The sequence below is a fragment of the Galleria mellonella genome, unplaced genomic scaffold (genome assembly GCF_026898425.1).
Source record: "Galleria mellonella isolate WM207_F2 unplaced genomic scaffold, CSIRO_AGI_GalMel_v1 utg78, whole genome shotgun sequence".
NCBI classification, from domain to species: domain Eukaryota; kingdom Metazoa; phylum Arthropoda; class Insecta; order Lepidoptera; family Pyralidae; genus Galleria; species Galleria mellonella.
This window is the reverse complement of record NW_026442151.1, coordinates 3,049,126-3,077,062: the sequence shown is the minus strand read 5'-3', so window position 1 is coordinate 3,077,062 and position 27,937 is coordinate 3,049,126. Positions and strand designations below refer to the sequence as shown.

Here is a 27,937-nt window from a genome sequence, read left to right as displayed (position 1 = left end):
TAATAGGGAGATTAGTCCCCATTGCTATCAACATACCATACCAGGTTGTCCTCCATGCGGTTCCCTCTGGTAACCATCGTGACTATTTTATCGTTGAATTCATCACAATGGGCTAACTGACCTGTCTTTTCATTGTTACCAATTATCCCTCACTGGTACCCCGCCAGCGTATACCGTTACGCAGGCAGGATTAGAATTCCATTATCACCCATAAAAAAAAACCAGGATGTATTACTAGTAATGGCCTTACTAATTATTAACAATATATATTATTGTTGACCATCCATACAATGTATAATAGATAAAATAAATATTTTTATATTGATTTACGCCGGTGAAGTCAAGGGATAGGGCTAGTAAATAAATATAATTAATTAATTCAATGTCACCGATGCTACTTATAAAACTTTAAATGTCAATCTCATTCCGATGCATAATTATGATAGGTTAGTAGCTATCCTTATAAGGACGCTGTCAACATTATGTAAGTATGTACCTGGTACATGTAATTGAAGCGGTTCATATAAATCGTATGTTACATAAGATAGTGACTTTTGCTCCTATCACTATTTTATAGATTTTGAGTAGTGTTTGTACTACGATATTATCAAATTCTAATAAGGAAATGCTTTCTACTTTCTTAAATTAATATTAAATTGTATTTCTCAAAAAATCCGATTTCAATTGTGGGAAAACCAGTTAATTTGATTTTAAAACTAAAATATAATCTGTAAGTATATCCATTCATATAATAAAGAGTTTTCCGGTTTACAATTAACGGAGTTATGAGGTAACAAACATAAAAAATACAACCGAATTGAAAACCTGTTTTTTGAAGATGGTTAAAATAGAAAACGATTATGTTATCTATGTTTCAATTTGGGTGACCTTTATTAATAAAATTATCATTAAATGAGATAATCCGAGATTAAAGCAACAAATTTACGTGCCATTGAAATATTTTATAGACTTTATGGTATGTTAACTATAAACACTAGTCATTGTCGACTATCCAAAAACCTTGACATAGGAGGTCGCCTGCAATAAACTTGAACTAGCGGCACGACATTTCGTAATTTTACTGGATTACTTAGTAGATATCTAAAATGGAGATTTTCTTATTGCAGACGCTGGGAATAGTAACTTCGGTGGTTTGTGAGTACGAAGGAATGTAACAAATGCCCAGCCGATCGTCAAAGAAGAAACGTTAAAAATAAAAATTTTAATCTATAAAAATTATATATATATTATTTATTGTATTAAATATATACACATATAGTAATAATAACAACTGGATGTAATGTAAGCAAAGGTAAGAATTTATCTCTAAAATTAACAAAAAAGTGTTAGGTTTAATAAATTTAATATATTTTACTAACTTTAATATACTAATAATTGATAAAAAAGGTAAAACGACTAAAAGTATAAAGCCTCTCATACTAATATAGCAATTTTTGTCATTTTTCTTTTTATGATTTCAATCAGTATATAAAAAAAAATTTATAGCGTAGTTAACATCGAAAAATTTTAATATACTGGTAAACTTTTATTATTAAATTCAAGTTCTAATTGTTAATGGTTAGTATGTAGTACGATAAAAGCTGTCAATTTTATATTATTATATTAACAATATAGGCTGTGTATAGTTAATAATTTAATTGTCTACTATATTTAAATTTACGTGTGATGAAGTTAATAAATAAGTAAAAAAATTGTTTACATGTAACTATAATAAATAAGGCAGTAATAGACTGGTAACAAAATAATTGTTTTATATTTTATTCAATAAACTTCTGATCCAACAGAACGTTAGTGACTTTAAAAACATAATTTTAGAAAAAGGATACATCTAAAGGACATATCTAAAAAATAAATCTGAAAATTTTAAGACAAAATAGGCTTGTGTCTGGATAGCCATATTGTTTAAATCATCATCATTATATCATCCGTTAACTGTCTATTGCTTAATATAAATTTTTTTATACAACTTAGAACGGCAAACAAGCTGACGGCCCACCTGATGGAAAGTGGTAACCGTCGCCTATAGACATGAGCAGTACCATGGACATAACAGAGTGTACTGTTTCGCCCATGATATCCCCTATCTGTGTCCCCCTATTGAGGAGTTTTGCCAGTAATTACCGTGCTTAGCTGGCGGATTGGCAACTGCAGTTAGGCTTTGGTGATGTTTAAAAAGGGATCTGCTACCCATCCCTCAATTATTAAGTTCTCTTAATCGCCTTTTGCGACACCCTCTGCAAAGGAAGAAATAGCCCATTCCATGCCGAAACCACACGGCAATATTATATACGAGTACATGTTGACCTACAATGCTAATCTTAGGTGAGTCAGCTAGTTAAATATGTACCTAATTTATATATGTATGTATGTGTGTTTAGCTTATTGAATTGTTTACCGACTTAGTATCTACATTTGTTACTATTAGTCACAACAATTAGTGAACATTGACTTGAGAAGATAACGTTTTAGGTTGAACAAACTAAGATATTTACTAACAAACAATTTAAATGCCTACAAACAGTAACCTTTTTCTATGTTTGTCTAATTGTAAAGTATAATTGGGTTTTAAAGCAACAAATTAAGTGTAATTGTTGGTATAATGACATGTTATTTTTATAATGCGTGTAATAATAACGTTTGTTGCGTTATGTAATTTTGCCTTCCATGACTGCGACACTCATAGTCACAGTTCATAACATTACCTTGTTCCTAAACTATGCAGGTGTAAAACTGTATTCATCTTTACCAATATTAAAAAAATTCAAACAAGTTTGTTTGTTATCTCATAGAATTTGGTGTACACTTAGTATTTGGGATGGAAAAGAACTCTCCTTTTTCATCCCAAATACTAATTATTTTTTATCTTGATCGATGGTGAATACCTGATAAGGTATATTGATCGTAGATAGATAGATGTAATAGTAATTAATTTAAATAATAAATATGATGTTTAACTAGCTTTGCCTGAGACTGCGTGTTCGCACGTGTTGAGCGATATAGATGTCTATTGTAATATATTATTTATATATAATATATTATTTATATTTTTATATAAGTGGAGCAAGCGCAAATCTGTGGGACTACTTAATAGTAGGATTTGAATATTTGTTTTTGATAGTTAATTTCTTGAGGAAGGTCATTAGCAAACCCGCTAAGGGATAAAGTGAGTAAATAATAAATTAGTATAATATGCGTTTATCTATGTCTAATAGTAAAGATGCAAAAGAGGTAACAAAATATTTTTAGATATAATGTTAATAAGGACTCATCAAAGTATACATAACCTATTTATTACCCATTATCTCTCTTATTCATATAACCTATAACAAACCTACTATAAAACTAATTTATAGTGTTTTGTCACTTTCTATCAAAATGAGAATTTAGCATAAAAGAAAAAGAAAAAAAACATTTCAACAGCTAAGGTTTATGAGAAAGGCGTTTTTTATGAATAACAGCATGAGTATAATGTAAGAGTGTGGAGGAAGAAATTCATTCTTATTATCTTACTTAATATTTTCTACTTATTAGGTACAACAGTTAGTATACCTACAATATGAACACAGCTCTACGGTTGTTATTCAATGTTCTTAATATGTGCCTTTAATTACCAACACGCAATGTTGGGAAACATGCCAAGTTGGTAGTATATGAGTAACTGCAGTGGATTGTACGACACACAGTTTATAAAAAAATAACTCTTATATAAACACAACTAAGTAAGTTGCAAATGAATCTATTGACAGTCGTCTTCACTACCGCAGGCATTGGATAATTGGAGATAGTGCTGTTCTCACGTGCAATAACCAAAATGAATGTACGGTTTGTTTTGTATATTTACTGCAGAAATTTATTTCGAAACTTTTTCCCTTTCATATTGCTATATATATAGCATAGAAAATCTCGGAATAAAAGAGGAAGTGATAGTACAGAAGTAGGGATTCATCACACAGGGAAAAGGTTCTCTGGGATAACAAAGTAAATATACAGAAAAAGGTGATTTAACTTGTTTTATTATGGCCTACATTAGGATCATAAAATAAAGCATTTATACTCTACACTATTCTATTTTACCCTATAGTTCCGGCATAGAATAGACTACCCCTTTCTTTCCCGTGGGTTACTTTTAAAACATCTCCAAGGCATAACTGAAGTTGCCAATCCGTCTGTTAAACATGGCTATTGGCAAAACGTGGGTACGTTAGAGGCCTATGTTCAGCAGTGGATAATTAACGTCTGATATGGTTTGATATTCTATTAGCATGTTATAAGAGCATAAAAATTAACATTTAATTTAAACAATTATTTTATCGTGACTAAAACAATCATAAATATTACCATTTATATGGTTTAATACAGATTTAATAATAATAAAAAAATGAAAGGTAGACTCAAGGTTATATTTGAAAAAAGTTGTTGATACCTACTTGTATTTAGTTTGTAATCCATTAATGATATTAAAAGACACGCCATGACTGACTGAATTATGGGTGCATACTCTTAGACTCTGAGGTTATTTTTATTTTATTTTTTAATGGAATAATAATTGAGTAGTTAACCCGCCTGTGCTATCGGTATACACTGGCGCGACACTATTGAAGGTTAATACGAGTAGGTGAGAGTGAAGCAGGTCAGTTGGCCCATCGTGAAATCAACAACACATCAACTGCAATGGTTTCCAGGAGGAACCGCGTAGAGGTCCAGTATACCTAACCAGGTCGACCTGGTTAGGTATATTGCTAGCAATGGGATTTTTAGTCTCCATTACTAACAATCCCTTTCCCCCTGTCTTAACAGGTTATGGGGTATATTTCTAGTAATATAATCTAAAGCTAATCTCTATTAGTAAAAACTCTTTCTCCTTCTAATCTCTGAGGTAAGAACTAAGAAAGGATTTCTTAAATGTAAATTGACATAATCTTGTTCTTTTTTGTTTATAACTGTAACCTTTTAAGAGGAACAATAAAGAGTATCTTTCTATATAAACACATATATATGTTTTTTTCTATTTTGAAAGGTTTAAGGTTCATATCTAGGTAAGAGATCTCAGACTTAACAACTTCCAACTATATAGAAAGTAAGTCTAAAATACGAGTAGTTGGTAATCAATAGTGGAAAAACCAAGAAGCCAAAGATCAATGAACTAATTTTTTTAGTATCTATCAACACCCGTCGTTGTGATTGAAAACAATAGAACGAGGTTGTGACCAAGGCTGGGTCGTTGATAAGTTAAGGCAAATGGATCATACCGAGGTTGGTTCGAGGTTGCGCGGGACCATGGGCTTTCCTCATATCAGGTTGTTTCCGTGGAACTACTGTTAATTCTTGTGCTGTATTAGACAGAATTCAGTGTCGTCCGTCACCTTGAGGATGAACTATATTTTTGGTATAATTTCAATGGATGCTTTCCACTGAAACTAAATCTTTAGTAATAGATTTGTAAGACATAATAATAAAAAAATTGAAGTAAAAAAAATATTTAAAAAAAAAACACTTTTTATTAAGGGTTAGTACTTATTTCGACTTCTATTTTTAGATTTAATTTTTTAGTTATTTTGCTGTCAGATACATGCTTTTGTACTTGCAGATTTGCTCGTGTAAATTACATAAAAAATTTATTTAGTATAAGACACACATGATCCATACGTCTGTCAAACTTAATTGAAATCGATTCATTACCATTTAATTAACATTTACTAGGATTGTATTTATTATAAGTATAAAGTTTTCATAATAAAATTATAGTTCTGAATATTTGTGTTAAAAAAGTATGAAATGTTATTACTGCAAGTGTATGTGAATAATAGTTTTTTAATAATATTTTTTGGTAAAGTAGCTGTATACTTTGTTTGCGGTATTTAAGGCCCTGATCCGTAGGTGACTGTACTCCCAGTTTTGGCGGCAGCACCTACGAGGTGACGTACGGCTGCTGTTGTAAAAATTGCTGTCTTGCATACTAAGTAGGTTTTCTTGATGATTTTTAAAAGAATTCAAAACCTGATTTTAGTTACAATATCTAGAATTGAAATTAAATGCGGAATTGAAATATATTTTTTGTTAAATAAAAGAGTACACAGAGGAAAAATATTTGGTTTATAATGTATAAACTAAAAATATTCCACCGATTATAAAAATCCTTTCACCTATAGTAAGCTTAATCAGCTTTATCTATTATCAGTGAACAATATTTTATTTAAAGAAAACCATGCAAAATTGGGGCAGTTTACTAGTGTTACAGTTTGTCAGACTAGTTTCTCTGTCTCCTTTAAAATACGAGTTTTTATTCAATTATGCCATATTCATACATCACTTGGCTATACGTCAGTATATATTTATATAAATGTCTATACATTAAAATATGTTAATATTTTTATCTATCTATCTATATTCTTATTATTTTTATTTTATAGTTTTAGTAAATTAAAATTTAACAGTAGTTAAAAAAATTACCGAAATTAAGTTTATTTTATGAATAACGATTTCTATAATATGCATTTGTTTGGTAAGAAAGAAAGACGACTGAAATAGTACAGAACAATCGACAAAACTACCCTGAATATTCCACATGCTTTACACCCATAATATTGCAGGCGTCCATAGGTTACAGTGACTGTTTACTGTCAGCTGGACTATATGCCTGTTTGCCACATTCGTGGTATATAAAAAAAAACATTCAATTGTTTCAGTATTTCAAAACGTTACGTTATATAATATTGTTTATTCTCCAAACAATAGCTTTTAAAAAAAAATATTTATTAATTTTAATTATGGCAATAGTGCGTGTCGGTACGGGTATTGCATTCATATCGCCGTGTTGTGTCTTGTTGCGTATATGGTAGAGCATTGTCACTTACCGTGTTCACATACCGTTGCGGCGGTATGCACGTATCGCTTTCTATTGATCTTACTGTAATAGATCCTACTAATTATAATTATGCTTGTATAATATAATGAACTGGTGATAAAAATTTATAGAACACACATAGGTTTTTTAATCCATGAAAATGAAAGGGTTGCGCGCATTATTGGTTTATGCTGTGTGAAGAAAAATGAAATCAAATTAGTTGTCCCATCATTATGGACTTAACAGGGAATATTGCAAGCAATGGGATCTCTAGACCACATTACTGTTAATTTCATACACCATTCGTTATAGTAGTTACCACAATTTTGTCTATTTGGATTGTACCACCAGATGTCGTCATATAATCTAATTTGAGCACTTTTGCAAACTGAAACACTGTCTAAGAGCTAACAGCTCGAAACTGTTAAAATTTGTAGGGGCACTCCGCTTATTGTCAACTATGAATTTAATGCATTATTTTCTTTATTTTCGCCTTTGACCAAAATCACTGCCGGTTAGAGCCGGTGACTTCTCAAATAGTGTGTGGCAATAAGCATTAGCAACGATCTAAAATCGCTGACGACAAGTTACTGCCGTGTGGACACAGTATTACGTACTGGTGTAATAGAACATAATATTTATAGAATTTTCCAGTAGCGACAGATACTTTCGGAATATAAAGAGGTGAATAGGTGAGGTGATCAACGGAGTCAGTGGAATAAATGATTGCGAAAGAAGTTACGCAGATTTTCAATGCAGCAGTTTTATCTTTGCGGCTATCTTTTCCTTGTGTTGCGTGGGCTCGTTGTCCGAATTACCACAGTGTTTGTTCGTATGGCGTGTCATATCCTTTTCCTTATGTTTATACTGTGTTAAAAGAAATGTAACTTTGCCTATTTATTTTAAAATAATCGATTTATTTACTAAAAAATGATGGGTTGTGAAACATGAATTTTTGCACAAGTGTTACATATATGGTCCTGTCAAATTGAGTGCTTTTTTTGTTAAAACGAAGAGTGAAATATTGTAAGGCATCGAGATATACCTATCCAGTTATTTGTTAGATATTATTTTATGTATATTATAAACATAAATAAATATGTTTTTAAAAATTTGATTTTTATTTGATTATAATTTGGTGCTTAATTTGAAACCCGACATAATTAAGCACTAAGAAGGGACATCGAGTGACGCCATGTGTGGAAATCACCTAGTTTTGATGTTTATAAGAATAACATAAGGGATTAATTCACCAATTAATTAGATATAGCTTCATGAATTGAAACTACCATTATCTAAGTAAAACATTAAATATAATTTAAAAGGGCCAAAAAGTTGAATGACTCCTGTATAAGCAGGTATAAATTAATTTTAAATGCAGAGTAATCTGTAATCGAAGAGTTATCCGTTCCGCTATTTATGACGCTTTAACCGGACATCTGGTATGGTTTGTTTACCGAAGATAAAAAAGTAATACTATGCACGAGTACTCTTATAGATGCCAAATAAGTAACTGCTAGAAAGTGACTCTGACCTTCGTGATTGCATATCTGAGTTTCTGTGTGAAGGGCAGTATGGCAATGAAATTACAGGGTAGAGAGGTATATTATTAGACATTAGGACTTGCCAGCCCTAAGTATGTAGTATGTGGAAATGCATGAATGTATCACTGTTCTGTGATATTTTTCTCTATAAATGTCAGTTTCTTCCTCACTCTAAGTTTTTTTTTTTATATCACAAAGGTGATAAACAAGCATATAATCCATACTGTAGTCTGCGGATGATAAAAATACATACTGTATAAAAATATAAGTTTTTACAGCTAAATTACGAAACCGATTGGGATAAAATATAATAAATGAAATCGTTAGACCAATATGGTGTATACAGTGCAGAAATCGTCAAGGTCATAAAAAAATTACAAATCATCAAACAGACAGATTGAAGGGCGAAAAACAGTTTCTTGGTACAAACGAGAACAAGTAAGTAGTAGGTACGAGACAGAAAATAAGAAATAACATAATGCAATCTAACATAATAAAAAATATATCCATTAGTAAAATTGTGTTATACGAATCAACTGAAAATTGGTCTATTACGTTAATTCAACTACGGTTGCAGCAGTATGCATAAATTAAACGTTCACGCTTAACTGGTCGGTTGTGTACAATTAAGTATCGCACGTGCTAATTTCAGGGCTGGCCGTGGGGGGCATCAGGAAGGTCGTTGGGGTTGGTAGGGGGGAGTGGTAGGGAGGTGTAATGACCAGCACTGTCGCAACGTTCTGCTACGACGCCGATGCTGCAATGTAGTGACGTAACGCGAATGGTACCAGCTAGCCGATCGCCAATAACTTTGGTAGTCAACTTATTAAGATATAATAGGTAAATCATTGGTATTAATTCACAGTCTGTGTTGTGAATGCTTAATGTAGCTTTATTTTTATAGCTTTTATTTATAATTACTAATATTATAATACGAAAGTGAGTTTATTTGTTACCTCTTAGCGCCCTAACAGATCAATCAACACTCGTAACATTTACTGCTATATTTAGGTATTTAAAGCAAACATACAGCTTTAAAAATACCTATGACTGTTAGACAATTAAATATTTTATTAGCCAATAAATTTTGCACAGATATTCAGTGCAAATTAAATTAAAATATGTGGTTATACAAACAAAAAGTTCAGAAAACAAAAAATATTATATACTATTGAAAATTACAGCAAACATACCACATTTAGAAAAACCAAGTCATAATGAAATTACTAGTAAGTTACCTTTTTACTCCCCCTAGAGGAGGCCTATAATATAGAGGACAGATATTTGTTGATAATAATGAATTTTTTTTACAGATAAAATATAAGTATTGAGAATAAAATTAAATAAGTTAATAACGCAATAATGATTTCTATACATGTAACAGACTCTATTTAATGTGATATATATATTATTTGAGACGACTTATTCTCTTAATCATAAAAACGCCACACCTCTAATAAATTTATTTAAGCTATTGAATTGTTTTGTCTCTTTCTTTTGGCCTAAATTCTCAATTTGAATGAACGTGACAAAACACTGTAATAGTTAAAGTAGGTTTGTAAGAGGTTTTAGTTTTTATGAATAAAGGGGATAGACTATTATTATATTTTGTGTTACTATGGCACACACAAAAGAAAAAAAAATGTTGTTCTTTTATGTTTTTTTTTTGTACATATTTTCTTTAATCTTTTTTTGTGCGTATCTATCTGTCTGTTCTTATTTGTGCGCTGTAAGTAGGTAATAGTAATGCAAATAAATTATTATATTTTAAAAATTATATCTTTCTATTTATCTTTTATCCCAGTTCATTACAAATCCCGATGGACGAAGTTGCGGTTAAAAACTAGTTATTTATATAATTCTATAATAGAACACTAGAGATAATGAAACTAAAGATTATTATATTGATCTATAATTATTTGTATTATGGAATTGGGGCACTGTAGTTTATACAATTGTGATTTTTGCATACGTAATTGCTTGATTTTGTATATTTTATCTTCAAATGGTAATTTAATCCTTACTGATTTATTTAAATTATTAAACGACTCAAATATATATATATATATATATATATATATATATATATATATATATATATATATATATATTTTTTTTTATACAACTTAGAATGGCAAACAAGCTGACGGCCCACCTGATGGAAAATGGTAATCGTCGCCTATAGACATGAGCAGTACCATGGACATAACAGAGTATATTGTTTCGCCCATGATACCCCCCATACGTTGCGATTCCTGAGGACTCAGATGTTATTCCTCTGTACCCTGTAAATTCACGCCATATCCCACCCTTCAAACCGAAACACAGCTATGCAAACACAACTGCTTCACGGTAGAAACACGAATGGGACAGAGGTACCCAAGCAATCGACTTTTGTATAAAGTCTCCCTTTGGTATATATAGAATTCTTACTAATATCACAATATAAGGAACTGATTCAACGTTGTACTAATATCATAAATATAAAAGAGAGTTGGTTTGTTTCTTTATTTGTTGCACCTTCGTGTTATTATAGCTTAATTAATCGTCATGAAGTTTGGGATGAAGACAAATAAGGATCATTTGTTAATTCGATAATTATATTGCTTCTATCTATGTAAGAATGTAGTAATATCAATACAGGTCTACTAAATAAATTAAATAGCATAAAATGATAATAAATTAAATTTCTTTTTTGTCAATGTTCTCTATGCAAGGATTGTCTATGGAAGTGATTGCTTAGCGACAAACCTGCCTTTTATAGTAAGTAATACACTTCGCATTAATCATTTACTGTATTTATTATTAATTTTTTTAACTAGTGCAATAAAGTGTAAATGGCATTTATGTTGTATTTGTTGCCTATACCTATGTCAAGTCTTTTAAATTACTATTATATTTATGCTAGCTAGACTCTACGTATAACTTGTAGTGCCCAAGGCTAAAACAAATTTACTGCAACATGCATTTTTCTTCTAAGCTTTGTTTTATTAAATAATATTTTATTTTTTAAAGAGGTGCAAATCTCTTTATTTATTCTCTGATAAAAATTATACGGGTTGGAATATTCACTATTATGTTATTATAAAATTTAAACTAATAGGTATCGTTTGGTGTACTTTGTAGTCTCGGGATCTATCCAATAAAGATATTGTAAGAAGGACATAAACTAAATAAGTATTCAGATTTCAGATTCTAATAATTTTACATACGTGTAGAAACTCCATCTTGCTATCTATAAGAGAAATATATAGTATACAATGTAAACATCAAATGTGTAAAAAAATTAATTTGACATAATTTTACACAGTAGATATTTTCCTTAATATTATTGTTTATAAAGTCATTGTATTAAATCGTGTCAAACAATATACCAATCTAGTAATAAATGAGTACAAGTATAATATAAATCGTCACAGTAAAAATATTATTTTTTATATAAATACAATTACAATTTCACCGAAAATAATTTCCTGTGTTTAATAAAGTTCGTAATATGATACCTAAGTTTCATATTATTATATTACTATAATTTTTAGAATACAATAATATAAAATTCGCAATGGACTGTAATTACAGTATTTTGCGGAAGGATTTATATCTAAATTAGATCTGTCATTGTTGGAACACCACTGCATCGCGTGGTTATCTCTATATATCTGCGGCAGAACAAACGACCGTGAAATTGAGGTATGTTTTCGAACTTATGGGAGTAAATGATCTGAAACGAAGTGACGGTCAAATGTACGCGCTTGAAGGTAAACGTATAAACAACATTATAAATTAAATAAATTATACATAGAAGCTTGTTATACAGTATATCTAGTGGCATACACGTATTTAGTGTAATAATTTTGGTTTGAATATTTCATGTTTGGCTACTCACGAATAATTTAATGACCTAAACACATTATTTACAATCACATTATTTTTCCAAACACGGCGAAGTGAAAAGAAGATTATAACTTTTTATAATATACAATAAATGAAATATGTAAAAATAAGAAAACTATTTAGTATAATTCTCCATTTTTTTTCTCCTTCGTGTTTCAAGATTTAAACCCGTCTCTCGCAAATATGAGGAACGACTTTTCTGTTTCGCCATAGAAGGAATACTCTTAGGTTGATTTTCATATATTTTTTTAATGTCACTGAATATGACGTAGGAATCATTTATCGTGTTAATTAATAATTAACGAGCAAGTTGTGTTCCGTATTACGTGTAGGTTATATAAATATTGATGAGACATTGCTTAATATATTTAAAAATAAGTACTTGTATGCATTTGGAATTTTTAAAAACAGAATGTGCAATATATTAGACTTACGAACCAGTGACTCAATATACGATAATACATTTTAATCAGATTCAAATAATATGCGTATTATCTTTTACAAATAGAAACATCTTGAATTTTGGGATTTTCAGTGTAATTTACTTGATACGTGAACAAAATAATAAATATTTATTTTTTTATAAGTAAATTAATAAGTAAGTAGGCAATGTGTATAAAATAAACAATATAACATAAAAGTCAAATAGCGTTACCGATCACCTTAATACCCAGTTGTCAAGAAGACCGTGACCGGACGTAATTTAAAATTTCTTCAAATAAGAGTTACAAAGTTAGCTAAAAATTTAGTACTAATTTAACATTTTGTTGTACAAAAAGAAAAAGTCAATTTCAATCATATCAAATTGAGATAACAATATAAGATCTTGTTGATTGGGAATATATGCCTATATATAATTAAAAATGGGTTTAGAATGGTTTATTATTGTGTAAAATAAATACAAAAAAAAAAAAAAATCTAATAGAGAATCTCCTTCATTTTGGAGTAATTTAAACATTACTATAGCTGTCAGTTACATAAATATAATCTGTATAAATACTTCGATAGAATAAAGTGGAATAGAGTAATGGTACTGAGAGTACACAGTTACATAAGAGTTTAAGTTTAAAATTGCTAATATCCAGATCCATAATATTATTCAAAGAAGTATTTATTTATTTAATAGTTTTGAACCACTTAAAGTACTATATACTTATTTATTAATTGACTATTTATGATTATATTAATTCATGATTACTGTATTTTAATTTATGTTTCTAAATATTTGGAGATAATTGGAAATTAAAAGTACAGCAAGACATCGACGAGAATCCCCAATTTATCAGATGACTGGCGATGGAATCTTTTACGTATTATATCCAAGTTGAATATTAAATCATATATAATTCACATTTATACTGACAAGTATAGTTGAGGAAAGTATTTTACCTAAATTATTATAAACATAGATAATAATGGTGGTGTTATTGGCAAATTACTTCATCGTTATTATATAATTACATTGCGTTAGTTTTTTACGTAAAGCACGACATAACTGTACATGGAATATTCTCAGAGAATTGAGATTGATTCTTAGGTGCTGAATTTTTTTATAGAATGAATGCTAACAACACCATGACACAAAACATCTAGTTTCTTCATTATGACTAACTTGTTATGGTAGATACCTACAAGTTTTTCGTTAATTTTCAACAAGTTAATTATTTAATTGATTTATAATTAAAGATTGTGGCCCACAAAAAGAAACCGGCTTCAATTGTGACAAAACTAATTATTTCGATTTTAAAACTAAACTATTAAACCGATTTTGATAAAATTTTTATAGGGCCCACCTGTATAATATATCCAATTAGATAAAAAAAGAATTGTCCAAATCGGTTTAGAACTGACGCAGTTATGAGGTAACAAACATAATAATAATAAATATTTTTTATTCAAGTAGGTAAACTTAATTATAAGCATTTTTTAATAGTCATTATTCCTTTATGAATCTATTGCTCCAAAAAAATATACAACCTAATTGAAAACCTTCTTCTTTTTGAAGTCGGTTGATAATAGTTTATATCTAACAAACAACATATAATATACGTATGTTGATGAAATTATAAAATTATTTGACATCATTATTTATTATATGGTGGGTTTACTACCTCTATATATCTTATGTATCATAGTAAATACGTTTATATCGCACAATGTCAAATATTTCGCCTAACGCAAAAGAATATTGCGCAATTCGTTTATCAAATTGAATCAACTTTATAGTTTTTATTACATGAACCGAAAGGTGTTTACCTTCAAATATGCAATATACTGTCTGCTGCCGTCATTATTATACATGAAATAAATATAGTATAATCGTTTCCTAGTGTCCATGCTTCCGCAAGACGGTTCGCTTTTATGGTGGATTGCGGATCTCCCGTTTGCCTTCGGAAAAGTTCGTGGAGATGTCATGGTAAGTGGCACGAAGGGTATGAACTGCAGGTTATTGACAGTTGACTCGTAGTTTACGAGTAATTTTGTAATCGAGCTTGTACTGTATGCGGAGCGTACATGTCATTGGTTACTCGAAAATTCTACTTTTCTCATTCGAATTTTAAAAATACTTACGTATACGTATAATTACCTATGCTTTTATTAGGAAATACGTAACTGTAAATATTAACGTATTAAATAATACCAATTAAAACACTGAATGAAATGTTCTACGTATTTGATCTATAATAAACTACTAGTTGCATTCCGTGGCTTTGCGTGATTCTGTATATAAAGCATCCTACCTAGTGTAACCTACCCGTGTACCAAATTTAATTTAAATTCGTTCAATAGTTTTTGCGTGAAAGAGTAACAAATATTCATCAATCCACCCTATTTATTTTGAATCCTACGCAAATTGTCATGTCTATATATGAATTGACATAATTTTACATATTTTTGTGTAAGCATAAAAAGAACGAGTAAACTACAAAATTGAAGCATAGTAAAATTTACAAGAACTTATTATTATATTTTAATTAGGCATTTCAACGATTATTGTATCATATATATACTATAAATATCGTATTTTAAAAATGTTATTAAAGTGTTTAAAATTAAACAATTAATAAAATAATTAACTTTGTAAATGATAGTACTTTAAGTATTACATTATGTTATGTTACGAAGTAAAGCGTTTTTATATTACAATAATGCATAATAATTGTAAATGCGAATATAAATAAAAGTAATTAAGGCCGCTATTGAATGTGTGTGTTATGTTAAAAATTTAATAACTTTAAATTTATCAGCAATTCAAGTAATATGTTGGTGAATAACGAGTTTTAATTACTTCTACTACCTATCTATATATAGGCAAGTACATTTACCTACACGCAATACAGACATAGATTATCAGTAATTTGATTGTGTTTCCTATATTACTTTGCATCTGATTTATACATTAAAGAAATTAAACCATATTGGGATAAAATATTATAAAGTTTTATACATTATGTTAATATCCAACTGATTCCTCCTAGAAACCATCAAGTTTAATTTTTGTTAAATTCATCACGATTGATTATTTAACCTTTTTTTTAACGTCTGAAAAATGCTTTATGCATACCCATATACCTTGTGGAAGGTGAATGGGTGCTGTGGGAATCCTCCTGTTAGCCGTTTGAGGTGCCATATGACGGAGATATGTGTTCGGACTCACTACATCTCCGACGGCATTGGTTAATTAACCTGCTTTCATCCTCATCTAATTTATCACCCCTCACTCGTAAGCGTATGCTGAAAGTTTAGACGGGGTTATTATTCTATTTTAATACAATAATTACTGGGTTAACTTATGTACAATGAGATCAAGACAGTTCGACTAATTTTAGGGTCATACGGGACCCTTAATCGTGAGCGGCTGTGATGCGAGCACGAACCTGATTGTGCGCCCCGGCCCATTGAGTGAGAGCTAGACGTTCCCATGAGGTTACCATTCCATTAAAATAATATCTACGTACTGGATCAATAATGGATATATGATATATCGGTTATCTAATATAACTATAACATAAGTATAAGTATAATATTGAAATGGGTGATGACTTTTTCCGCCATCAATATCAATGGAACTAAATATATAGATATCGGAGCAATACTGATATTAGGTACTCATACCTAGGACAAATGCAGAAGCCATACTATGAGATCATATTTTTAAGTTCATAATGACTGTAATAAATCGGATAATAGTATTTGGTTTCACGAGATGGAGTAAGGATACAAATGATTTAAATAAACACATAAAATCTCTTATTTTATGGCAAAATAGTAATAAAATACATGTAATTGTATAAAATATATTTATGGAATGCAACAAAAATATTATATGAATAATGTAAAGTGACCCAGCACGTAGGCACGAGTAACAATGACCACAATTTATTTTATAAGTTTAAAACATGTCACGAATACATTGCATTGTATTATAGTTACAAAACTTTTAAAATAATATATTATTTTGTACATATTATTATATTGCGTACTATATAATTAATGTATTATGCGTTTAAATCATTTTTATTTTGTCCACTGTGAACGCTTTTAATATGTAATTAAAAAAACCGGTCAAGTGCGAGTTCAACTCATACGCTGAGAACTCCGTACAAAAAAAAACAAAAATATAACATAAAATGTCTTTTATTACATTTTTTATATAAAACACAGACTTCGTAGTTAGTAGTATTTTTATTACGATTCGTAATATTATATTTGAGATCATAATTGTGATTAGAAACTGGACAGTTTCATTGTCCAGTTTTAACCTCGTTTTTGAAGGTCTTTTAATAATTTCTCAAAATAAATGTTAGTTAGCGAAGTTTTTTAGTTATACGTAACTAAAAAACTACGTAGCATAAAAATAAATAAAAATCAATTTTAAAATGTACAAATAAATTCATTTCATATGATATACTACTAAGATTAGTAACTTAATTTTAAATTTTGAGCACCGTTTTTTGGATTCCCTAGCAAAGAAAGTTTTTTTTTTTTCATTAAATTCCATTGCAATATGTACAGGGAAATGATATGTAAAACTATTCCAAATTTCAAATGGAAAGCATTAATATTTGATAAGATATAACGCTGTGACAGGCAGACCATAAGATTTGCCATAATAGAAGCTCTATGGGGTTTTAAAACTTGTTTACGATTTGGATGTAACCGAGTAAGTTGTTACTCAATTTCACTAAAATTGCTATTAAAATTTTAACGTTTAAACATAATTTATTAAATAAAACAATATTACAATAATACTTAATTATAACCAAATGGGTTTTTTTCGACATGATTGCAAATTTCATGTAGGTATTATCTTAAATTTAAGTACCTACCATACTTAACAAGAATAATTTGATTCAAGGTTGTTTTTTATAACTTGAAATATTAGAAATGGCAAGTAAAATAACTAGATATATTATTATAGCAGTTATATTTATAGCAGATAAATAGATATCGCAGATACACTATGCCATCAGTAGTGTACCCCTCATGCGTAATAATGCACTTTTAAATATTAAATGTACTATGTTTACATCTTTATTTTTTATTATTTCAACCGTTAACTGCCCACTGCTGAACATAAGCCTTCCCCATAAGAGGAGTTTTGTTAGTAGTTTCAACGCTTGACAAGCGGATTGGCAACCGCAGTTAGGATTTGGAGATGTCTTAAGAGGGACGCTGTGTGCGCCCATTCCTCGCACTTACTTAATCGTCTTTTACGACACCCACGGGAAAAGAAGCATTGCTAGCAATATGGGGAGACCACGTGGTGGTTGACTTGATAGGGTGTCAGGTCCACCACCACGTGTTCCCCCCTGGAAACCATCGTGCTGAATTCAGATGTATTCATCACGGTAGGCTAACTGACCTGCTTTCATCTTTACCTATGTATCATTGGTACCCCGCCAACGTATACCGTTAGCGCAGGCGGGATTACCATTCCATTATCATCCATTGAAAAAAAAAAAAAACTAATAGAAACCACAATGATCACAGACAAGTTATACAAAACTACCATCAGCAATATTATGTACCACAACCTAATGTATCATAATCTAATCGTTTTCGAAACAGTACTATATTGAATTAAGTAACGTCATAATATTATGTAAAAGGCACGTGAGGAGCGCGCTGATGGGACTGTATTGTTCCTTAACGGCGGTACTATTGCGGAGCTGTGCATTTATTATTATTGATCGTAAACTGAATAATCTCTCAAAACAATTATTTCAATGGAAAAGTTATTGAAAATATTTATGAATAGAAGGACAATAATATTTTATTATAGTTGTGTGGTACAGGGTAATTCAAAAGAGTCGTTTTCTTTTACCGGTGTAATTAATGTAACACTTTGTCTGGGTAATTTGTTTATTCATAAAATAAACTACATAGTTTTTATTTACCCACAACTTCGTCCACGTGACTGAATTTTTATTTCAATACATGATAATGGAATGGCAGCCATGCCTGCGCTATCGGTATACGCTGGTGGGGCACTAATAAGGGACAATAGGCGAGATAAAAGGGTAGGTCAGTTAGCCCATCGTGATGAATACAACTGAAATTCAGCACAATGGTTTCCAGAGGGGAACACATGGACGTCGACCTGATAGAGCATATTACTAGCAATGGGACTGATAGTCCGCATTGCTAACAATCCCTTTCCCTGTGACTGGAAATTACTAACTTACCGGGGGAAAAAATGATTCATGCACTTTTCTATTTAATATAATACGTGTATACTATTTCTATTGAGTTTGGTTAAATTGTTAAGGAACTAAGACTTAGTAAGGAATTTACTGCCAAGCATTTGTATTTACTTAACTGTGTTTTGGTTTAAAGAGAAATAACATCTCACAGTCTTCAAGAATACAAATGGATAAATAATAGCATGGTCACTATTGTTATTTGTTTTGTGTTCTATGGTATATATATGGGTTTACTATCCATCGGGGGGGCATTCAACTTTTGTACGATGAAATAATTTACAAAAAAAAAAATGTAAAATATTCAGGTAGTTTACTGTACTGTATTGTACTTTTATATCTTTACTTGCAATATTATAAACAGGAAAAGTTTGACTGGTCTATTGTTTGTAATGGACAAATCCAAAAACTACTCAATACATTTTAAAAATTATTTGTACTATAGAATTTACTTTATGAGCGAGTAATATAGGGTATATGTCGTTTTCTAAAATTCTATCTGTCCATACAAAACTGGACCAGATGGCCAGTATATTATAAATTAGTTTTATTTTTTAAATGTGATCTAAGTTTTATTTCATGCTTTACTTGTACGATCGTGACGCTTCGCAGGTAAATCCACATAATAGATTTTGTCTACAATGCATTTTTTTATTGACGAAGCAGGTAGTCGGTGATTCTATTATGATGGGCTATGGGTTGCGTTTTACATCGTACGTAGTATTCGAATTCAGAGCGTTGATTTTTAAGAAATTTTGTTTTATCAAATGTTATCTCAGTGATTCTAATGATCATTGTAGACTTAACTGCAGAGTTTGAAAAATAGATCCAAGTGAAACTTGCAATAAAATTTATCTATATATAATTCATGAATAAACGAAAAAAGAAATTCAACTTAATTACGTTAATTCAAAGGTTCAATTTTATACATCAACATCGTTAATTATTTAAGTAAACTTAAAAAAAAAAAAAAATTATGCTTAAAGATACGTTACAAACCTACTTGACTTAGTGACGAAACATATTTTTAAGTAGATAGTTTACAAGATATGTAACTGTTTTTTAAAAATAAATTCTACGACGCATTTTTCAGTGCTATTTTACTAAGTATTTTGCAATTGTATAGTAAAAAACAATAAGTTGAAGTGTTGTAAAGTTATTCGATAATACAGACATTTTTTATGTAACGGCGGTGCCAAACAAAAACTAGATAAATATAAATAGAACTCGGAACTAGAAACTAGAACATGACTCGTGAATATTTTAGTACTTAATGGTGTTTTTTCTAATCAATTACAGATTTCCGGATTTTTTTACACTATTTATTATAACCTTCTTTCACTATGGCACGGGTTTGATTTCTATATAACGAAATGTGCTCACAACTACATCGATAATGGGGTAGTCAGAGGCATTTGTTGACTGTTGCTGTTATAGTGAACGTAACATTCGATATTTACCATAATATTGTAATAAATTTCTTTGTAATAAAATGATATCAGTATTTTTTTATAATTCAATAAGAATAATGTATATTGGATCATGATGTGACGTAGAATATAATTTAAGACCGTGTTCCAAAAAAAAAAACCGAATTCAGATGGAAAATCTATTTATTTTAATTTAGAAACTAAAACTCTAAACCGATTTTAACAAAATTTCTACGGGGCTAATTTGTAAGTATATATTTTAACAGGAAAAGAATTTTTCAAATCGGTTTATAACCAGTAGAGTTATGAGGTAACAAGTATAAAAATAACACAACCAAATTGAGAACCTCCATCTTTTTGAAGTCGGTTGTAAGTATTTTGAAACTTTATTAAGAGTAATAAAGTTTTGAAATACTTACAACCGAGTTTAAAAAAAATGGAGGTTTATTTATGAAAACATAATAATATACCTAATTGTTATACTACGATTTACCTAGGTATTATTCATTTGTTGCACTAAAGCGGCAATTTATTTTATTATTTATTTATATTGTGCCAGAGATTGGATGATATGGAAGTTTATAGAAGTTCTGGTAATAATAATAGTAGTCAATATTCAAGTATTGGCAGTCGCACACATATTAGTGGTAGCGGAATTAAACAAAATAATTCTAATCGACTAATTAGTGATGTGGATTTCCGCAAAATACAACAATTATAAATACCCACAAAAACGGGTCGTTATGATTGATTTTAAAAACAAGAATTTATTTAAGTACAGGGCTGTTTTACCCCATTACTAACAACTTCCTTCTCTTGACTAATCTAGGATCTGTTCGGGATTCTTAGTTCTATATTTATTTAAATTAGCTAATTATAGCTAAACATTTTCAAAACAGATTGCAATAAATCTTAATCGCTTAACCAATCATTATAAAATTTAATATACAGGTTATATGGAATAGAGTAGGACATAGGCTACTTTTTATGCTGTTTAGTGTCAGGAGGACGAAGTGGGTAAACGCTATAATATACTATATACGAGTTAATATATACTACTTAAGGTTAATATGTAACAAACATACTTTCATATTTATGATATTAATAAGAATATTGATACGTGCGCAACTATACGTATTATTAGGGAAAACGATTCATATTCAGATAATCATGTCAAAAACAAGGACACATCCGGGAAAACATAAATTGATGGTCAATAATTATGTGGAACATTGTAATTGAATACTAAAACATTACACCTGGTATTACCCATTAAAGGAAAATGTTTCTCACGATTGCAAAGCATTACCTACTTTCACTGAGATAGACAGTTACTGGGATGTATCGATGCATCATTATGCACCTGAGTTGCGTGTGCGCTAAGCGTTCGAAATAAGAATACAGTAGATTTCGCTTGTTTAAAGGAAACTAACAAATAAGAAAATGAATCATCGTTTGATAAAATGATTAAGTTCTACAATTAATGATATAACATCTAAAGAAAGTGCCACTTTGACTTTGACGTGGTTATGTAAGCCGCGTGGGGACCTCGACGCGTTATCCGTTTCAACATGTTTTATTGAATGTTTTATCACTAGAAAGTAGCTTAATATATACATTACAATTCCTAATTAATATAAAAAAATATATATATATTTTCTTGCTATGTGTTTATGATTTTATTTCTTTATTTAATATAGTCATGCAAAAATTAACGTAACAAAACTATTTTAAAAGAAAAATGCATGGGTATGAGCACTTACAACAATAAAATATAATATTAAGTAATCATCATTATCATTTCAGTCGTTAACTGTCAACTGCGGAACATAAGCCTTTCCCATAAGGGGAGTTTTAATTGTCACGTTTGGCAGGCGTGTTGGCAACCGCATTTAGGATTTTAGAGATGTTTTAAGAGAGACGTTGCTGCTCGCTCCTCAACCATTAAGTTCCCTTAGTCGCCTCTTACAACAGCCACAGGAAAGGTAGCAGTGACCTATTCTATGCCGGGACCACACGCACATTAAGTACTCATATAAACAAATAATATATCTAAATAAACAACGGCTGAAATATAAGTTATTTTAAAATCGTTAAAATTAAATGAAACTTCGTTTTAAATAACTTACATGACAATTGAACTAATACAAAGCATAATCTTAAGACACAAAATTAGCGCACAATGACGTTGCTTACAGGATATCCGTTGAAGTACAAAAAAGGAGATGTGGATTTTGATTGGTTCGTTTAACTTGTCTGCTAATAGATAAGTACATAAACCGTAAAACAATTTAACTTTATTTTACGGCATGTTTTTATGAGGTAGGCAGAGAAAACAATTTTTTATAAGATATATATTATCAATGCATACCGCAACACTAACATTATATTGGACATAGTAAAACTAATGAAATAGAAAAACATACACTGGATTTTAAGTTTGACCTTCAAGAACATAACTGTGAAATCCGTATCTAATTTAGTGCAATAATTTTTGCATAAAACAGGAACAAATGTATACGAACAGAGATTCTAAAGATTATTATTTTGGCATTTATTGCTCTAATTGAGATTTCTCATGGTCATTTTCTTTAAAGATCTCCTATGTACGGGCATAGCTTAGTTACAATTATATAGATTGTAAGTTTGTAAATGAAATTTCTCTGTATGAGAATAAAAAAATTGCCGAACTGGTTGAGCCGATCTCATGTTTTGCGCTTAGCAACGCATTTAGAACTTAATAGACGAGACGAGAGATGGACAACAACTTCCCTGTTAAACCATCATAAAAGCCCCATCGCCAAAGTAGCAACTAATGGCAAAACTCTCCTTTTGAGGGAGGCCTATGTTCAACAATAGACAATGGACGGCTGGTATGAACAAAAAATGTTTAAAAAAGTTTATTAAGTTCCAGATATTTAATATATGCATAGAATTCTAGCCCAGTATTCTTTTTTTTAGAACGGGCTACATAAACTAATTTATTTATTTTCTACATACTAATTCCTTTGTTTACATCTTTGATTCAAATGTCATTTCTGACTATAGTTAAATACAATGTTTACCAGAATTTATTTACATATCTATAAAGAGATCTTTATAAATGTATAAATACTTCTTATAATCATGGTAATATTTATATACATATAATACGGATAGGTAAAGGACAAAGTCAAAAGTTTAATAGATAAATCCATTTGTACATTATCAAAAAATTAATTGAACGTTACTTATTGTATAATTATAATTCAAACTAGTTATAATTAATTAATTAAACACTTTTATCTATATTATTGGAGAACTAATGAGTATGTGCAATGGATAATTAGGTTTTGAATGAATCAGAAATTACATTAATACTAAACGATTGCCGTGTGGTCCCGGCATAGAATAGGCTACCCTTTCCTTTTCTGTAGCAACTTAATGGTCGAGGAATGGGCAGGGTCCCTCTTAAAACATTCCAAAGTCTATCTGGGGTTATTATGCTCAGCAGTGGTCAGTTAACAGCTGAAATGATATATGGTTTTTACTAACTTGATAGCTCAAAATTTTAGCACATAATACTTATATATATATATATATATATATATATATATATATATATATATATATATATATATATATATATATATATATATATATATATATATATATATATATATATATATATATATATATATATATTTACATGTCAGCAGATTTTTAGCTATTTTTGTTGCTTTGTGTATAGCGCCTTGTGCTATATTGTTGCTACTTGTGAAAATCTATTAGTGGTTTATTTTGTTATCCTAAAACTGTATCCATTTGTTGTAGTGTAGCCCTGGTTTTCCTATGAATAAATAAATTAATTAATTAATAAATTAATAATAAGAAAAACATAAAGAAAGTGCCTAAAAAGGTTACATAATATTTCATAAGTGTGTCAATTATGCAAAGGACGAGAATATATATATTGTATATTTGCTTTAATAACACTTTTATGTATTAAATATATCTTTACTAATATTACAAATGCGAAAATGAGTTTATTTATATGTTACCTTTTTAATAGATAAATTATTTTAAATTAGTTATTAAGATCTACATTATATTTTGTGTCTTACACAAATAGTAAGATTTTTATGTATTACACATACAGTACATGTATTATACAGCTGATGTTTTCAACTATTGAACGCTCGTTTTACACACAATTTTATTATTTGAAAATTGTAATCAGTATGGCTTACAAAAGCTATTGATACTATACAATATTCGTAATATACGGAAAACTGTATCTTATTGTATGTAGCGCGAACGTGAAATCTGTTTCGTCACTTGTATTGTAATATTTTTATATGGATTTTAGTTTGCCCATTTTCCGTATGCAAATTTATGTCTGATTGTAATTTGCGTACTAGTATTATTATTACTTGGTGAATATACGTGTCTATTGTTTAGCTTTTTGTAGAATTTAATTATAGAGAACCTCTTCAAATGTTATTTTTCATTGAAATGTTATCATAAAATCACTTTAAAAGGAAATCCAAATCAATGGACTACCTCGGGGGTATATCGATTTGTCATTTAACACTCCGCCTCACTTTCCGATGGCTCTTTACTACTCTGTAACTTATTGTCCATAACCATTTCTAATATACCTTCAAGAAGTGTATTCAGGCTCACCTATTAAATTCTCCAAATGAAAACAAGTAATCAAGTAGGCAGTAGTTCATCATATGTGTATGTACATGTATATATTTATATGTAGGTACTAATATATAAATACTATATTAATATGTATGTTTATTTTATGAATGTTTATATGTATGTAATTTACCATCTTATACTAAAATATGATTTTATTTTTTAAAGCCGTTGAACATCTTTGTACATCCTAAAGGTTGACTAGTAGAAAATGCTTATAGTAATCAGTCCTTTTTTATTGGTAAATAAAATTCAAATAAATAAATGGTCGCCAGTTTTAACCCCGCAAAATGTTAATATTTGTATTCATGGATAAATCTGTTTGTATTGGCTAAGTATTTATTTTTGAAGGGAGAAGGAATTGGTAATAATGGGGATTAGTAGGCCAATTGCTAGCAATACACTTTGTTAGGTCGACTTCCTCACGATTCCTCCTAAAAACTTTTGTACTCAGTTCTAAGTGAATTCGTCATGATAGGTTAACTGACTTGCTTTTTTTTCTCCATCTATCATCACTCTCTGGTGCCTTGTCAGTGTATACCGTTAGCGCAGGTGAGATTACCATTCATTTAAAAATCATTCCCGGGACCTATTTCAATGTATAATCAATATGTATCTATCTTCTCTGAAAAACAGTTTAAAAGAATTTTTATCAGTTGTTTAGTATTAATTACAAGCCCTTCTTAATTTATGACTAGACGGAGATATGTAAAAAAAAAACCTTTTTAGAATTATCTGCAGCTTGAAAAATAAATAAATTAATGTAAATATACATATACATTTCCATTATAGATATTTACTAATACATAATTTCAAACAATTTGGTAATTAATTCAGTCGATATAATTATGTATGCATGATAGTTTAAATTTCTTACTTCGGGGGATAAAAAAAATGCATTTTAAGAATAATTAGTGTTCGCCTCTCTGATTGATAGCTGATCAGTAAATAATTTATTTATATAAATATACCTATCTAAAATAAACGCATATACTAATTATATTTATATGCTTTTCCGTTTATTTAAAGAAATAACGTGTAACGATTTATTTTAATGGATGATAATAGAATAGTAACCCAGGCAGGGTATACGCTGGAAGGACATGAGTGAAGGATGATAGGTGAGAATGAAAAGGCAGGTGAGTTAGCCCATCGTGATTTGGGGGGAAGGGATTGTTAGTAGTTCGGACTACCAGTTCCATTGCTAGCAATGTACCCTGTCAGGTCGACCTCCACGTGGTACCCCTGGAAACCATCGTGCTGAATTCTAGATGCATTCATCACGATGGGCTAACTGACCTGCTTTTTTAGTATCCACCTATCACCCCTCACTGATGGGGCATCAGTGAGGTATGAGCGTATGCCGTTAGCGCAGGCGGGGTTACCATTCCATTATCGTCCATTAAAAAAAAGCCAATCGTGATGAATATATCTGGAATTCAGCAATATTGATTTCAGGGGGACTATATGGAGGTCGACCTTAGAGAGTATATTGCTACCAATAGAACTGGTAGCCCGCATTACTAACTATCCCTCCCCCTTCTCGTGTAACAGTGTTAGTTAGTAAGTACGCAACTAAGAACTAAACATGCGCATTACTATTCACGATTGAAGGCTTCGACCTGAGAGAACATGAGTTTCCTTTAGTTTCTATTTAATTAAAATTATATACCTACTAAATAATGTTTTCATAGAATCTGATGATCGGAGAAATATTTTTAATACGTAACCTCATATTTGGGAATAATTTAACTTGAAAAGTAGTAAGATGTGGGTTCGAATCCCATTGGATCGAGTCGTCGGAAGGTAATTATTTAATCTTTTAATAATCTGAAGATTTGTACCGCTTACCGTTGACAAATACTATATTAATATCATTTTACTATGTATGCCAGTCACTCCGTGAAAGTGTCTGAATCGAATAACGAAGTATGGTGGTAACGAAATATGGTAGAAGGTATGTTGTAATTAGGGTATGAAACTAAGACAATTGCAACAAATAATTAAAAAAAAAACACCGGAGATAATAGAAAAACTAAAACATTACAAAATATAAACGAAAAAAAAAACAAAATTACCTTGATACGTTACAGGGTGGTTCCGTAAAAAAATCCTTCACAAAAATGTACGTTCCAATGCACTGGTATTTAAAATCACGTGTCACAAAGAGCAGTCGATTTCACCTTAGCACTGTTTCGGGATACATTTTAAACAATTCAAAAATCGAATGGATCGTATTCGAAAGTCGATTTGAGTGTGCGCGGGCGCTACGTGCGACGTCCGCTCACGACGTAGAACAAGTGTTGTGTTAGTGTGCACCCCACTCCGCTTGCTTGCTAGCTGTTGAAACAGTCACAGATAAGGACCACCTCCACTTAACGTTTCCCGCTGCTAGGGCCCTAATCCTTTATGAGAGGAGTCTATGAACTTTGTCACATTTTTTTTTCTCATTGTTGCCTTTCAAGTATTTGTTGGTACTTATGTATTTCGGCTCAGTCTTAGCTACGAGTATCATAATGTTAAACTAGAATTAGAGATGGCAGCTAAAGGGAACGGTTTAGAGATATTATATAAAATTATGCATTTAGAATAGAAACCATCTTTATTTAAATAGACTTATTTACAAGTACTTTTAAATTGTCACTTTTTTAAACTCTAACACTGGATTTAGATTTGGAATACCCTATTGAAATAACCTGTTAAGAAAGTCAGTAGGTTTTTGAACTCTTGACTCTGTTCAAATAAACTGAAATAGAAAATTGTTGCATATTTGTGAAATAAATACTATTATTGGGTTTGTGAATTAAAGACAAT

General features: G+C 30.2%; 1 protein-coding gene across 2 annotated transcripts in view; it reads right to left on the bottom strand.

The window, feature by feature from the left end:
* LOC113517530 (patched domain-containing protein 3) overlaps nt 1–27,473 on the bottom strand; it is a 51,808-nt gene extending 24,335 nt beyond the window's left edge. For both annotated transcript variants that reach the window (XM_026902226.3, XM_026902227.3), the window contains exon 1: nt 27,202–27,473. The gene's annotated coding sequence lies outside the window, so the exon portion shown is untranslated. The remainder of the gene's footprint in view (nt 1–27,201) is intronic.
* Between the last annotated feature and the right edge of the window lie 464 nt (nt 27,474–27,937).